At 47.4% G+C, this 17391-nt stretch overlaps 1 protein-coding gene across 3 annotated transcripts in view; it reads right to left on the bottom strand.

The window, feature by feature from the left end:
* Nucleotides 1–17391, bottom strand: part of SLC24A3 (solute carrier family 24 member 3) — a 188388-nt gene that overhangs the window by 82458 nt on the left and 88539 nt on the right. For 2 of the 3 annotated variants that reach the window (XM_075413691.1, XM_075413692.1), the window contains exon 3: nucleotides 2680–2756. The gene's annotated coding sequence lies outside the window, so the exon portion shown is untranslated. Of the gene's footprint in view, nucleotides 1–2679; nucleotides 2757–17391 lie in introns of those variants that run through there. The other variant, XR_012763145.1, reaches the window with a different exon arrangement.

The raw sequence follows: 17391 nt of genomic DNA, 5'->3' as shown, positions 1-17391 counted from the left end.
CCCATACCCACAGTGGAGGAGATGAAGAAACTCTGAAGGTCTCTCTCTCCATCAACTGCAGAGAGACTCTGGGTGACTCACTGCTGCATGACATTACTTTGCAAGAGGGTTTATATGAATTTTGGGGAGTATTTTTGTCAGTGTTAAAAAATAGAGCTCGGGTCCAGTGCTCATTTCCAAAACATCTCAAAGCTCAACATTCCCAAGGAAACTTGGAAGCCTTGAGCTTGCCAGACAAAGTCAATAGTGATGTTACTCAACAAATTATTGCAGCCATTTAGCAGCAATATTGCAGCAAGGCTTTCGACACAGTCTCCCATGATATCCTCCTAGGGAAGCTGAGCAAGTGTGGGCTGGATGAGTGGTCGGTGAAGTGGATAGAGAACTGGCTGAATGGCAGAACTCAGAGGGTTGTCATCAGCGGCGCTGAGTCTAGTTGGAGGCTGGTGACAAGTGGTGTCCCTCAGGGGTCAGTACTGGGCCCAGTCTTGTTTAACTTCTTCATCAACGACCTGGATGAAGAGTTAGAATGTACCCTCAGCAAGTTTGCTGATGACACCAAACTGGGAGGTGTGGTAGATACACCAGAAGGCTGTGCTGCCATTCAGCGTGACCTGGACAGGCTGGAAAGCTGGGCAGAGAGGAACCTGATGAGGTTCAACAAGGGCAAGTGCAGGGTCCTGCACCTGGGGAGGAACAACCCCATGCACCAGTACAGGCTTGGGGTGGACCTGCTGGAGAGCAGCTCTGCGGAGAGGGACCTGGGTGTCCTGGTGGACGACAGGTTAACCATGAGCCAGCAGTGTGCCCTGGTTGCCAAGAAAGCCAATGGGATCCTGGGGTGCATCAAGAAGAGTGTGGCCAGCAGGTCGAGGGAGGTTCTCCTCCCCCTCTACACTGCCCTGGTGAGGCCTCATCTGGAGTACTGTGTCCAGTTCTGGGCTCCCCAGTTCAAGAAAGATGAAGAGCTACTGGAGAGAGTCCAGCGGAGGGCTACAAGGATGGTGAGGGGACTGGAACATCTCCCCTACGAGGAGAGGTTGAGGGAACTGGGCTTGTTCAGCCTGAAGAAGAGAAGGCTGCGAGGGGACCTTATAAATGCCTACAAATACCTCAAGGGTGGGTGTCAGGAGGATGGGGCCAAGCTCTTTTCAGTGGTGCCCAGTGACAGGACAAGGGGCAATGGGCACAAACTGAAGCATAGGAAGTTCCATCTGAACATGAGGAAGAACTTCTTCCCTCTGAGGGTGACGGAGCACTGGAACAGGCTGCCCAGGGAGGTTGTGGAGTCTCCTTCTCTGGAGATATTCAAGACCCGCCTGGACAAGGTCCTGTGCAGCCTACTGTAGGTGACCCTGCTTCGGCAGGGTGGTTGGACTAGATGACCCACAGAGGTCCCTTCCAACCCCTACTATTCTGTGATTCTGTGATTTAGCTGAAATAAAACCATAACACAGAGCACGCGCATTACAACACGCAATACAATTTAATTTATACTTAAAAAGAAATCATGAATCATTGCACATAGCTAACGGTGACTGCTCATTTAAGCTGACTAAAAATTATGAAATGCTTTTAAACATTCCTTAGAAGCAGGTATTTTCTTGGCTGCCTAAGCATGCCTCCTCCCCGCAATGAAGTACAAACTTGGCAGTTCTTCTTAAATTAAGATGACATTAAAAAAGAAAAGAATTGTCTTCATTTAAGTAACAAAAGTCGAGGAATGGATTTGGAGAGACAGTGCTTCCCTCTGTGAGAGTACTGCACCTGCTGAACGCAAGGTCCTCTAACACTACCTGTCTAGTGGACTGACAGACCAGAGTTATTTAAATAAATTTATCCTGACTATCTTTAATTTTGGCCTTACCATGCACATCACTTACACTGACTTGTTTGGGACAGAGACCACAAAACTCCCAGCCCAAAACTGCACAGATTTCTGATACTAGTAAGGTTTTCAAAATAGCATGTATTAAAATCTTCTTGGCACATTTCTCAACTTTGAGGCAAAACCCACCCCATCCTTCATACTTGCCAAGAGGATCCAGGACACCCTGCAGCTGATGAGAAGTTACGATCTTTTCTTTAATACATTCAGGAAGAAAAACCCACTTTAGCAGATTAACTACCAAATTCAGGGGAATTCTGGAGACCCAAACTTTTTTTTAGTTTTTTAAAAATTAATCCAGTCGATAGTCTTTTTAAACAGAAAATCCTCTCTAATTTCTTACTCCTACAGTTATGTCATAAGGGGTGTCACAAGGATTTCTAGGGGAATTTTCTAGGGATAAGATTTCACTCATTTCTGAAGGCAATTACGTGAACAACCTCCCTTGACCTGCCAACCCCACGGCATCCTCATGGTCAGGGGCGAAGGGCAGGGGACCACAGCTGCCTGACGGCCTCAGCAAAGCCAGTCTGCCTGGAGTAAAGTAACTGGCAGGAGTTTATTCACACGACAGCAAGTGTCTGCGCTCACAGGCTGCACCAGGACTTTTAAAAGGGGTTTATGTAAAACTGAAGTATGTTATACTCAGTGTGGTTACTGAAACTCAGTCTCAACCATGACTGAGAGAGAGCAGAAGCCCCTGCGGACAGGAGGCGGCATCAGCCTTGCAGTGAGTGCACCGAGCCCTGTCCACACCAAAACCAGAAGAAACACAAAGTCACAAAACTTACACAAAGGACGTGCAGGACCACAGCTCCATGTCTCCTGTCCTCGTTCGTGAAGATGTCATTGGGGAATTCATGGAGAGCTGCAAAAAGGGGGGAAAACAAAAAGCTCAGATGCTTAATCGGCTACTGAAAACTGCCACACATGCTGTTAAGTAACACAACGAAAATCCGCCTGTGCCCTCCTGCCCAGCAGTGGTCCTATGACCCATCACGACCATGGCACCCATGCCAGAGGCTCTTTGTTTCGCCTCCTTATTAGTTTAGCTTAACTTGTACTCTGGCAACTATACTCCTTTGCCCACATGTTTACTGTGTGATATGCTTCTGCGGCAACCACCGCACTGTGTACCCAAAGATGCCTTGGGAAGGGCAGACAGACCCAAAGAGCACAGCACTGTACTCCCCTGAAAATGTCCCTGGGAAACAGCTCTGCACAGAGTAGGTGGTGACAGGTCACTCTCACCAAGCACGTCTGACTTGTGGTTTGGTACCTGAGAAGGGATGGGTGAAAGCCTCCCCCGAGTCCCTGGCACCCCCTCCCCACTAGTAGGGCACAGGTAACACCTGCTCATCTCCAGCAGGACTGAACGCTCTCCAGACAGGCCACGACTTCCCTCGAGTGCCCTTGCCAACAGCAGGCGCAAAGGAGGCCTTGGAGCAAACCAACTCTCAGCCGCTTTCATTCTCTACCCAGCCTTGGTGTCTCTCACTGCCCTCACTGAACGAGTAACAGCATCAAGATACCGGGACTTCCAGTACAGCAAACACTCCGAGGACAACCTGCTCTGTTAGGTAGCCAGCCAGTGGCTGAAAGGGGATGTAGCCTGGGACAGGGGCAGGTTTGGAAATTTCAGATCAAAACAAATCTCTTCTCTACCTCCAGACTCCACTCTGCCTCCTCAGAGACATCCTCAACACAGAGGAGACCTCTGATGTATGGCACTTGGGATGCAAAGAAGGTTTTGACAAAGACATATCAAATATTTGGAAAAAAAAGGCATAAGTGCAAGTCTTCGGAGCAGTAAAGATTTCCCCCGGGAAGGCTCAGCATTACCGCAAAGCCCCACGAGCTGTAACCCTACATGCAAAGGCAAGCTGGAGTCCTCCTGCAGACCACCCTTCAGAAGGGCAATGCATGTCTGAAGTGCTGGAGTTAACTTTTCCTGTGAAGCTGCTACTCCCTACGCCATGAGAACGGGTAAGAGCTCCCACCTTCCCCACGTGCTCTTGCTCTGCCCAGCCAAAGGCTGTCAGGTAGTCTGCGTAAAATGGCCAAGCCCAGGGGCCAGGCCTCAGCCATAGAGCCACAGAAAGGCAACTGTTCTGGTCCACGTAAACGCAAGGATGGCATTCATGGACCCCCAGCACAGCCTGTGCACGTTGCCAGCAGCAGCTTTTTCACTGTAGCAAACTCAAAGGCAAAGCCTTTATTGCTCCAAATGAAGGACATACACCTTTGCTCTGCAGTAAGGCTGTAGGACTAAGGAAGGCTCCATGGTCTAATGAGCTTCAGAAAAAGCATCTGTCGGTAGAAGCGAAGCATGAAGAAACTCCATGCAGAAGCATAATTATTTGAAATAATTATATCATCAAGCAGGGAAAAAAAACAGCAACCCAAACCAGATGCTGTTTCTCACAGTAAAGCTGCCCATTGGCAGGGTAAATGGATCCTGTTTCTGACCTCACTGGTCTTCTCATGACTGTGATCTCCTCAGTGCTTCACGACACTGTGCTGTGATCATCAGCTGCTCTTGGGCAGCCCAGCTCACAGAAAGAAAAAAGAAGGCAGCCTGCATGGTCAGAATGTGACATGCTAAAGATGATAATCCCCCTCCAATTCCTCCCACCTTCTGCAACTACAAGGTGGCACATTCTCCAAACAGGCAGAAGTCCTTTTACCACACAGCATGTTATAATGGTGGATTTCACTCCCTAGGGATGCTGTGACAGGCAACAAAGTAGAAAAGGCCAAAAAGGAGATCCTCCATGGATTGTCTGTCAGTGATATTCAGTATGGTAATCTAAATGCAAACGCCACTCACTGTAAACCCTGTCCCGAGCAGTCCACAAGGGTATGCACGGGCAGAACAACTCATCTTTACATGCTCTATTACTTACACTTCTCCCAAAGCATCTACGATCACCCACTGCCAGAAGCAGGATGCTGGACTAGGTGGCCACTACATCGACTTCCTAACTTGGGCAGTTTTCTAAATAATCAGGAGAGGAGAATGGGACATTTTGGAATCTGCAGGGAGAGGTGATGGAAGCAGAGCCATGACCTCTCACAGATGCCCAAGCTTTCACGCTTTTTCTCGCTACCTCCTCACAGCAGTGAAAAACACCAGCTCCAAAGTAACAGGCTTGTTCCTAGAGGAGGTTTGCAGTTCACCTTGGCTTTATCACCCGCTTTAATTCCAACAGAGTCAAAAAGTCTTGGAAATGACACACTAACAAGCATCCGGGGCAGCTGATGGCCCACTATGCCAACCCAGAAAACCGCTCAGCAATTTAGTTTGCTCAATGTGCCGTCATTAAGAGCAATATATTTTTGTTAGATTAGCCATTCTCTTTCCAAAGCCAAGTAATCATTAGAACAGTCGAAAAGAGCAGGCAACACAGTTGGATAACCTTTGTAGCAAATATGGTGTCGTTTAAAGACAAATCACTTTCATGTACTTAAATGCTTTATTACTGTTCTGGATGTTAATTGGATTATAAAGCACTTAAAGATAGCCTGCCAATGAGGTTGCCGGAATGGCTTTTGGTTATAAACTGAAAAGCAAGTGTGAAGATGATGTTCTGGCATTCCAAGTGTTTCTTAGTAATTCCAGATTTGAATTGCTCAGTAACAACTGCAATAATAGTTCCCTTCTAATGGTCAGTTCCACACATTCAGCCTCAAGTTGGAAAAAATCAAGCTGCATTTTTCCTGGCTTTCACATCATTATCATTAACAAAGCTCCAGCAACTGGAATTTAATTAGCAATTCCATAGACGATTAAATGGAAAAACAACCCAGCTCACTCCCACAGCTTTGCTGCCTGTGAAGCAGTAACTGAGCAAAAGGTAGTTACATCTTAATTTTGTTACTAATGTAAGCAAGGGATCTACCCAGGCACTGCATCTGAGGAGGAAAATGTTCTTTTTTATGTAAGTGGTCTTTCGACCAAAGACTTGGGTTAGTTCTGTTAATTGTATTCCTTTGCATTGGTAAACTGTATAATGAGTCCTAACAAACTACAGATGGCACCTTTAAAACCCACCTTACAACAAAGTAACACCAGCAATACCCTTGAACACATGACAAACAACATCGGAAACACAGATACGGCCATGGAAACACTGCATCACACCAGACGAGCGGGCTGTGCACCACAGCTTGCCGAGAAGCTTGGCATGGTAACCCACCATTAACCATGGGCTGGTGGTTTCCATCTCTTGCCCGGGACCCTGCAGCCCCAGGGACTGGGACCTGCCTGTGCCGCACCTCAGGTGGGCTCAGGGGAGGTGGGATGGCAGGAGAGGGCAAGGCCTGCCGGCACCTCCCAAGAAAAATGCCAAGCATGGGCGCCAGCCCAAACTGGACAGGGGGCAGGAGGTTTTGGCCTTCTATGAGGACTAGCAATACCCTGTGACTTTTTATAACAAAACAGGATTCAGCTACCAGGAGTTGCAACTATTTTCTTCCAAAGCAGAGCTAGTATCACCAGGATGCCATTTGCCCTCCCACCCCCAACAAATGTTCTGTACCAGATATGCACAAAGCTGCCAAAACCACGTTTAGGTGTGCAACCTAAAGAAACTAGTCAGACAGGTACCAGCACAAAGATAGGAGTTAAAAAAAACCACCATCACAAAACACTATGGAAGACACAAGACAAGTTAAAATAGCTGGCAAAGATTCATCTTTCCTCAGCAAAATATCATTATGCGAAAAACAAATGTTGTCATCACAGTTTTGTTTAGGAAGTGTTCCTGACCATTGACCAGACCTTAAGATATTGCAAAGTAAACACGGGGAGGTATGTTTCTAGCAATACACAGAATGGTTTGCTAACACACACACATGCACATATGGTTCCCTCTCCCTCCTGCACTCCTTCCGGCAGCTGCCTGGGAGATGTTAGCATGACAATTCACAACTGGCAGAGGCGATGAAAATCCAGTCCCTTTATCGAGAGTCTCTACTTGTTCAAGGCACCCAAAGTGCGCCTAAGGTAAGAACATACAGAAAAAAAAACAGTATAAAAACAGAATAAGCTTGTTGCTACTGGCAGAGACGGGGAATCCTAGCAATCCTTTCAGTGCACAGCAGAAACATCTAATCCTCCTTCAGGTTCAGGTTCCCACCCCCAAGCTGTAATGAAATGCACCTTCTTATCGGAGAAAATCTAAGGTGTCCATCACTGCATTCTCTATGACATTGTCTGAGCACAAATGCTTTTAGTGGCTTACACTTGAATGCATGCAATTACAAAATAATGTATGCAAATTTGAAATCTGCTGCATTTTTATTAGACACATCAGGTGCAGATGAGTACAGATAAGAGGAGAGCTTTGCAAAACACAGGAGCTCCTTTCTAAGAAGAAATAAAGGGTGTTGCTGGAACACCACTCCAACGACAGCTGCCCTATTTAGCTAATATAAAAGCTCATGCAGTTCGTTATTTTGCTTACAAGAGCGCTCGGCTTTTGTACAGAACACAGGGGCAGATTTTGCCAGGCTTATTTTGACTGCACCAGGAAAAAAACAACCACCCTGTCAATGAACCTGAACTCAAAGAATTGAAGATTTCTGCCTGACTCTCTCTCATCCTGCAGACTTTGTAGGCATCGGGCTTGCAAACCGCACAAAGGCAGATCTTCACACGAACTCAGCACCTCCATGGACATTTTCTGCGTGGGCATTAGGTACAACGCCAGCTGCCAAGACCAGGCCCGTACCCTTGTGGCAGCACTGCAGCATCCAGCACGGACAGCATTTCTACGACAGACATATGAATTCCAGCCTCCAAACACATGCAGCTCTGTTTTAGTTTTCAGTTAATGAGAGGTATGTTCTCAGAAAACAAAGCGCAGGAGCCTGCAGCTCAACATACTGTTTTTTTCAGGGTGCAGTTCAATCTTGCATCGGCAATTTGTAAAATTACTAGTAAATATTAGGATTATCAGAATTTGGAAGTAATTGGAACTAGATGACTATTAGCAAGGTACAGATTAGCTTTGTAAAGGAGGCTAAATAATAAAGGAGGAAATCAGCAATAGGTGTTAAAAGTTGTGCTATTTTGCATCAGCTGAGGGCCTGACAGCAGGACTTCAGATGTTTGGAGAGGCAGCAGAGCTGCTGCCTTTTGAGAGCGGGGTGTGTGGCGTCTCCCGCAGCCTGCAGCACAACCCCAGCAAGGACCAAGCAGCCGCAGACCTGCTGCTGCTCACTCACACGAGAGCATCCACAAGGGTATCGCAGTGCACGCTCCCCTCACCAGATTCAGAGGAAAATTTTGTAGCTATGCTTGATAGGGAAAAGTTATTTTAGTCATAATACAATAAGTTGGAACAAATTCTTGTCCTTTTATTCTCAATCAGTGTGTGATTCAATAAAATTGAAGCCCTGTTCAGCGTTGGCTTTAGCTGACTTACAAAATAAGCCGCATTACCGCTCTTTTCAGAGTGTCTGTCGGTGCAATACAAAATTGCCTCTGTTCTGCACAGTCAAGCTACTCCAGGCAGTTCACATGCCGCACCGAGGACAGATGCGCAGAGAAGATGCTGCTGTACCATTCCTCTGGACAGCAGCAGGGAGTGTTACCCTCTCAAAACCCTTTTCCTTGGCACTCCTTTCCCTCTTCTATTTAATGTTTCCACCTTTCCAAAAGGATTCTTTAAAAAAAAAGACCCAGCACTATACTGGATCAGTAGTTCTCAAAGCTGCAACATACGCTTATTTTTAAATAAAGTCTTTATATTGCTGGCCAGTGTACCTGCTCTAGGGCAAGAAAACCCTTGGGAAATCTGCCATAGCTTTCACAGAAGAAGGAAGAACTGAGGATGTTCAGCCTAGGCAATGAATTATCAGCAAACTCCCAGAAATTCTAAAAACTCGGTTCATTTTCTCATGCTATCCCCACAATTCTTTCATGCCAGTGCCAGGCTCTGCAATCCCAAAGCATCCAATACCTAGTGGGGAGAGGTCCTGTATTCGTACACAGCTTTTCAGGATAATTATTCTACCCAGCAGCCTCTGTTTGGCTGCTTCTTTCCAAAGAGCTCTTCAGAATTGGGCTGCATGACCCATCACAGGGTAGAAGATATGACCTGAAAAAATTATGAGTGGACTGGATTAGAAACCAGGATTTAGATACACAACTCTAACATTTAGGGACCGTTGGTATTCACAATATGAAGGCTATTTCAGCTGTCATTAAAAGTCCCAGAGACAGCTATACTTCTGCAGCTGGAAAAACACAGACACGTAGCTGTGCCAAGCAGCTGGCTGTGAGCTCTTGTCTAAGCCCAGATGACGGATTGTTTGCTCCCGTGCCCAGCTCGAGGTGCTCAGAGCGTGCCAGCTCGCCACAGGAAAGCAAATGCATCATTAGCAACAACCACAACAGGAACAGAGAGCTCGAGAGAACATCATTACGCTGTTGCATAAACGCACGTGGTGCTGTGTCTTAGGTAGCGCCTGTCATGCTGGTCTTCCCACCTCGGAAGGGATGCAGGGCAGCTGCAAACATCTCCAACAGCAGCAACAGGAATAGTCACGAGGATGGATGAGCTGCCAAGCAAGACAGGCTGGAATAGAGACCACCTCTTCAACCTGAAATAGTTGGAGTGGAGCAGGGGTTTCTGAAATTGAATGGCAAGGAGAGGGAGAAAAGGGACCAACTGCCCACAGCTCTCCCGGCGCATAAATGAGAGGGACCAGCAGCAAGCAGGTCCACAGCCACAGCAGCACTTCCCACAGCGCACTCAGGCAGCTCAGCTCGTCGTCACGGGGTGCTGCAAATCTGAATTTTCCACGGCTTCACAAAGCAAACTGACAAGCCAATGGAAGAAAAGAAGTCCATCAAAGACTAGTAACATAAAGACCGTTCCTGTGGCTCAGGAAGTCCCCGCACAGCAAACAGCTACAGCTGGGGAAAGTGCATCAGGAAGTGTCCCCGCATGTTTCCTTCATACATTTGTTTGACTTCTACTATTGTCATCTTATCAGGGAAATATATTAGTGGACCTTGGTGGACCGTGTGACATGACCTGGTATAACTACATTTTTGGAACGAACACTGACAGCTTTTTACGCAGGGAAACAAAATATACTTTAAAACAAGTAGTAATCTTTTTTTTTTCTCCATCCTGAAATCCATTATTTTAGACTCAAGCTCAAGACTTTTGATCACTCTGGGCTTAGCAATAATATTACACTCTCTGCCTGCCTGCACACTGTCTAGCCCAATTCCCTGACCACTAACAGCATCCCACGAATGGTATCGACTCTGACAGTGCCACAGGGTCTACCAAATACACAGTAGAGTAACCGCTACGTCCCTGAAATCTGTCCCTCACACAGACCAGCGACCCACCGGGGTGAGCTTGCAAGATGCAGGGAGGCAAGGGGGCTCAGATGCTCAGGCGAGGGGCATATTCAGCTTCATAGGTACCACTGCCCAGAGACTGACTTGGATGTGGACGGTCCCATGCTCTACAGCACGCCAGTCCCCGTAGCCAAACCCCATGGGAACAGCTTTAAATCACGTGGTACAGGAGATCAAGGGACTGTGAAATTCTTTAGTTGTCTTTAAAAGCAATAAGGATTGGTCATATGCTCTCTGAGGAGACGGTGGAGCCCCTTTTTTATATATATGAATATAAATGTTTTACTTTCTGCCAAGGAAAAATGGCGTTTGCATTACAGTGTCATGATCTAAAATCCAAGAGAACCAAGCTCTGCCAATTTATCAATAATAAATCATTTTGCTAATGTTTTACCCATGTCACCTCTTAACTGTTGAAAACAAGCAGCTGAAACAATGTGGGGGTGCAGCATACCGTTATAAATCATGCAGAATCCCCCACGGTTGATGGCACCATCCCATATCCTGCAGCAGCTTTACAAGGGTCAGCTCTTACCAAGCAATGGATGTTCAGATAGCATTTCTCTGTACCTTTGCAGTAATGAATTTCTAATTGCAAAGAATCAAACATTTATGGAGGATGTTCAGGCAGCAATGAGCTTACGCACAGTGCCACTTCCTTGGGTTACTGCACGTTGGTTCGCTCATGCATAGAAGCGGCGGGCTTGCACCCTGCAAAGCACATGCTGACGGCAAACCCACCAAATAGGAGTATCTCTACATTTTTCCAGGCTGTCTCTTCAGCAACAACACACCCAGAGCATTACTGTCACGACAGCGAGCCTCGCTACAGAAGTCAACGTCGGCGAGTCCATTGCACACCAGCTCTGACCAACACTGAAAATCTCCCCTGCAGCACATCTTGGTGGGTGCCAGGTCACCTTTTAAAGGGAGAGAGTATGCAGGGAGATGCACAGGGCCACCAAAGACTGTGGGAGCAGGAGGGAGCTCCTCCAGCTCCGGCCGGAGCACTTGGCCCCGGGGGTCTCAGCAGTGGTCCTGCCTCAGAGGCCAGCCCTTGATACTGGTGCTGTGCACCCATCCCGACGCCCCCTTTATTACCAGCAGCCTTTGGAAACTAGGCTTTATGGAATGAAAGAAAAGCTGCTGAAGCAGATGTAACACGAGGCAGAGCAGCCTTAAACAGAGATGTAAATAAATGAGCAGAGGGCTTTGGTCTGCATACAATTAGCAAACATTCTCAACTTAGATTTCCGGGAGCTCTCCAGGAAGGTGCAGCCCTTGCAGATGAGGGGGAATCTTACAGTGGTAGCAGTACTCAGGAGCTGCAGAAAGACCCTAAGTCCCACCTGAGGAATTCAAACCAGATGTCAATCACACAGAAACGTCCTGTCACAAGTTGCTCATCCCATGAAGTTCTCTGAAAGCATTCTGGTTGAATCGTGTATGTTCTCTTACCAGAAAGTAGCCCTTTAGCTAAATATGGCAAGAGGGGGGCACTGTGGGATCTTGCCAGGATATAAATCCCATCGTAACTTCACTCTCTCAGTCACACAGGGCCATTTATTCAGTCTGGTGGCTGTTTTTTAGATACTAAGACTAGATGCAGCTGTGTCAAACACTCTTACAGAAGACATCCATCGTGCCTGCAGCGTGCTGCTGAGGCCAGATGGCAGCACTGCCAAAGGATGCTGAACTGCCTGGCTGGGAGACAGGGCAGTGGGTGGGCTTAACAGTGTCAGCATGTTGGGGTGAAGCAGCAGAGGACATGGCTGAATCACGCTGGCAGGTCAGAGACGCCCTCAGGCCATGAGATGCTGTTTGCCCCATTTGGAGGGGGCTCATGGCAGAGGGGTGCCTCTCATCTGCGTCTGGACCGGCCCTGAACAGGATCCAGCACAGAGGACTCCCCAGCTCGCGCCTATTGTCACAAAAAGTTTCACACCACAGATCCAAAAGCCAGAGACGGGGGAACAGCCCCAGTACTTTGACACCACTGCAAGCCTTTGGTCACTTCACCAGCTTAAAACACGCAGCTTCCTAATGGAAAACAGACCTGCCTTTGGGCCAGACACAGACCACAGATCGGGAGCCTTGCCATCAAAGTCAAGCGTCTCTTTTTGGCTTCCCCTTCCCTGGCAAGACCCCCCCAGCCCCTCTGCAAGCCGAGCGAGCCCACAGGATCCCGGTATCCTCAGCCCCGTTGGTCGTTGCTTTTTCCTGCTCTCCACAACAACCCATGCGTCTCCAATGACCAAATCAGTCTAAAACTGCTCTCCCTAATACACCCATAATTAAGTGTTCTTTTAAGGATTTATGTACTTTAATCAACAGAAGCACAAGACAACTCTGCCCGGCCAGTCCCCCAAACCCCCTTCCTTCTCATCCCCTGCCCACCGGGGTCTGCCTCTGCCCCACCAAGAGCAGATTCTCCAGAGGCCGCGGCTTATCGGCCCCATGAGACGCAAAGCCTGGCCGTGCAGAAACAGCCACGCAAAGCCATGTGTGCCCATGGGCTCAGGGGCTTTGGGTGACAGCACCAGCAGGTTAAATGAAGTTAGGGTTATCATCTTACACAACGCCAGAGGTTTTTTTTCCCTCACTGATCTTTAGCTTCCCTTATCAACAGGACAGCCTAACAGCCCAGTCAAAACTCACGTTTCAATTACAGACAGCTGTTATCAGCTCCTCTGTCAGAGATCTCGGCAAGAGGCAAAGTGATGGGCATATCACAACTGAAGCTGCTGAGCCTTGCGCAGCACCTGTTCACAGGTGCCTCTTGGCAGGATGAGCCAGACAAAACAGACATGGTATGAATAAAATGGGAGAGGTCTGCACTTTTTTTTCGAGCATGGTAAGTTATAGATGGGCTGGAGGAAAGAAAGGAGGGACAAGATGGAGGAATAGGAATACGAGATGATGAACCACGCGCACCACGGGGAATTCAGAACTGGCAGCTCATTTGCACGGGAAGTGAGAACAAACATCGCTCCTCGCTGTCCTGAAGGAAGCACTCATGAGAAATCACTGACTGAAAACACCAGGCACAGCAAGCTTCCCCCACCTACCCACCTATGCAAATACCCTTGACTACATCTCTTGGGAAGCCCCATTTCTGCCTTGTAGCACCAGTTCTAGGAAGGGAAGCTCTGGCCAGGCTTGTGGTTTTAGACTGTAGTGATGTTCTATCTATGTATCAAACATGCACACGTATAAAACATGCATGGCTTTGTTAGCGTACCTAACAGCTTAGCTGCTTGTAATTCCACGCGCATGTGATTTTCACACTTTGAACGTTTAAGATGTTCAGAGTTCTACAGAAATTGCTAAGTGCATTTCCTTTGAAATGAGGCACACGTGTAGTGCTGAACCCTGGGCACCCCATATTCTGTTGGCACCCCTTTCTTTAGACTCTCTTGGTTGTGTGTTGTGCTGCAGTGTGCCTCCAGGCTCAAACTCTGCTGCATCATGTGGCTGTTCTGTTCTGCCAAGAGCAACACACACAGAACCAGAGTCAGATCCAGAAGAGGTTTCCCTGAAACACATGCTTTTCACAGATGCTGAAAGTAAAGCCTTGAAGGAACGTAAACCTTTACACACAAGCAGAGTCCTTGTAAGTCAAAAAGGTTCTGCCTTGGCCTCAATGCAGATGAATAGCTTGCAAGGTCAGAGGTGCATCTGAGAACAACAAGCAAATATATCTAAACACAAATGGGGAAGAAATCAGAAATAATATGCAACAGTATATAGTTCAGAGAGAATTTAAGTCAAATAACAACAGCAAGTGACCTTTAAAGAGAAGGTTGTATTTTGTTTTCTTTAGAACTCTTCTTTCTGTCACAGCAAGATTCCGGCAACTGTTTTGCAGGATCTCTTAGCTTTTGTATTTCTGTGTTTCATTTGAACATGCTATAGGTTCTGTTTTTACTTGTTTGTATCATCCCTGTCCCCCATCACTAGCAGCAATTACTGTTTCTAGAAGGAAATCCATGGAGGCATTAGCAACGTTGCCCACAGTTATAACTTTTACAGACCTAAGCACAGCCGGCCTTGGATCAAAATGTTTCCCTTGATGAACGCAATACTTGTGCAAAGTCATCCATTATCAGCCACACACTCTGGTCAGAAATAAGTGGCACGAGGAAGGTTCTTAGCAAAACCATAGCAAGAAAAGAACAAATCTCTGGCTAGCTCCTGTCCTCACACGAACTGCCAGAAATTCCTAATAACTTACTGTCTTAATTACAGCTATTCTGGACTTCCTGGACTTCTTTTGATTGAGAACAGAATACAGTCCCTCTTTCATTAGCTTTATTTTGGGGAATAAATATTTACATTATGTTTGTATTAATGGATAGGCTAACCAAAAAAGGCAAATTTTTGCAAGAAACGCTTTTATAAAGCCACCTGGAAAGGAACAGATGTTGCTGTCACATCCCTTCTTATCTTGGAAACAAAAGGAAGGCACTTTTTCATCTCTCAAGATCCCAAGCACTGAATGCAGGGATGCTCTGAGTTTAAAGGAGGGAAGCAAATTCCCCCTGGTATGCTACAGCCATATCTCCATTATAGGGGTGGCTGGGAACCTGGATCAGTGCAAACAAAAAGCCTCCTGCAAACAAACAAACTTTTGGGACTTTGCCCAAAGTCATGTCAAAGTTGTAGCTTTAACATGTGGTGCAGGAACGTTTTCTGCTGCAGATGCTCCTTCCAGCCCAGACATCACCTTTACCAGGCACAGAATGGTGGTCATGTAGTGGCCATATCAAGCTCTGGCTACCTGCATACGTACCTGCTCATATCATTAGATACCAAGGCCTTCCCCTCCCTTTATTTACTTATTTTGAAAAATTAATCCACCTGCTAAGTATCAGCCACACGATGGTGCTTGCAGGACAGACGGGACACGCATTAGCCAGCACCAGTGCACCCACCACTGTGTCCAGTGCCACTGAAGCCCATTCTGCCTGGGCACAAATCTGCACACAAGTTGCTAAATACACAACAAGCAGAAGCTTGGGCACACAGCTGAAACACAACACAGATGAAGCCAACTTTTTGCCAAACAAGCAGAGAACACACTGGCCCCACCGTGGGAGGCTGCGGCTTTCCCCTCCTACGGGACAAGCACACGCCTACCTGCTCTGCTAGGCTCGAAACCAGCTCCTGGTGACTTCCAGCTACCCAGTGACAGCCAACTCCTGGGACTTGGACGCACAGAAAATGGACAGTACATCACAAAGAGATCACCTCTGAAATCTCCAGGGGACCCACGGGCCCTTTTAGGGGACTTGCTCACACCCTAGCAGCGAGAGGCAGGACATGCACCTCTGTTCAGCTCTTCTTAGCCCCAAACAAGCCACTCGTTGCCTACAGCCTTCTGGCTCTCCCACAGCCACGGCAACTTGTGAAGCAGGATCCCTACAGAAAGACCCAGATCACTGTTATCACTTAGCAGAGGTCTGCTCTGCACCTCAGCACCGGGTTAAGCGACAGATGAGGCTGATGGCTGACAGAGGAGCCCTTATCGAGGAGCGGGCAGCAGCTCACGATGCCCCCTCTGATGTGTCTCATGAAACAGGAAAAATAACTGTTTATTAGAACTAGCCTCAAATAGCCTATTCTTTCTACCAAGAGCGTTCACAGAGGAAATCAAAAAGATGCAAGTTGGCATCAAAAGCAACACTGCTCAGTTTGCTATTGATCCTGCCTTCAGGAGCCACCAGCTATCATTTCCTTGCTCCACATTTCAAGCATGCAATTGTGACCGACAGACATTCCCACAACCCCAGGCAGGACGCTTCTTCCATCCCAGCCCCTCCCAGACCTCCCCTTCTCCTTCACCTAAGAGAAACAACTTCCATCTTACATTTCGAGATGCACAGAAGACAACATGTCCTTCCTAATAACAACCACCCTTATTTTGCTTCTGGTATAAAGTCATTCTGTAATCCCTCATTGGTTTAGCTGAAGAAGTACAAATCCCAGTGCAGTCCCAAACTGATTTTTAAAATGCTAGCAGTTTAGTTACTTTTACAAAGGATCAACTCCTTATAGCATTTTTAAAGAAGTTTCGAAGGCTGCATATAGGGGCTTGCGGTGCTTTAAATAAAACAATTCCAGTTTGTGCACAACTGCTCTGCACAGGCATGAGCAATCCCAAAACACTCAGTGCTTACAGTCTGTTGTGCTAGCAGGCATAACGAAGCTTAATAACAGGTTGCATGATGGAAAAATGTCCAGTTTAAGCCAATTTTACAGTGTGACACAGCTGAAACCCCTCTCACTAGGTCTCTTTGGTTCTTGACAGAATTGTCCACGTCTCCTGCATAAAGAACCACGCCGTGTCAGTGGTGAACCTTGCCCCTGCAGGGCTCCTCATCTGGGCTTTGTTTCTAACCCTCCTTCTGGAAGTCACCAGCTTCAAGCCAACAGCAGAAGGCGAGCGAGACAGCTCTTCATTTAGTTGCTTCTGCTGTTGATATGCTCTTGTAGCCCCATACTCGTAGGTGACAGCTGGCATTTTTGAGGGGCTCTTCTGCCTCCTGCCTTCTCACTCCCCGAGAACTCACCCCGAGATGGGTGCAAGTGATCTGCAGCACTCCAGAGCAATGCACGACTTCTGGAGGGGCCAGCCCCACCATCCCAGCCCCCGGGAGCAAGCTCTGCTCTGGGCTCCCCCTGCCCTCCCAGCCCCCAGGGAGCAGAACTGAGCTAGGCAGCTGCTGCAGGCTCTGCCACTCATAAGCCATCAGTGCACGGATTTGTTGCCTGCAAATGAATTTCAACGTTTTAACTGTCCGGGCTCATCTGCGTAGCAACTCTAATACTCTTTAAGCTCCCCCAAATTTCTAAATGCTTAAAGCTATTACAATCTCTTTGTTATTTTACATTAGGCATCCCATTAACTATTTTCTTACTTTGATGCAATCAGTGTTTTACATTATTTGGAGATTAATTCTGGACAATGAGGCCACATGGCCTTTTTTTTTCTACCAGCAGACCAGCCTAGAAAAGAAGAGCCCACTCTGCGAGGCAGGGCAGCCCTGTCTCAGTCAGAGCGCCACAGTTCACACTGCCAGCTCTCTCCAACTACCTGAAAGGAGGTTGTAGCCAT

The sequence above is a fragment of the Opisthocomus hoazin genome, chromosome 2 (assembly GCF_030867145.1).
Source record: "Opisthocomus hoazin isolate bOpiHoa1 chromosome 2, bOpiHoa1.hap1, whole genome shotgun sequence".
NCBI classification, from domain to species: Eukaryota; Metazoa; Chordata; class Aves; order Opisthocomiformes; family Opisthocomidae; genus Opisthocomus; species Opisthocomus hoazin.
This window is presented reverse-complemented; position numbering and strand designations above follow the sequence as displayed.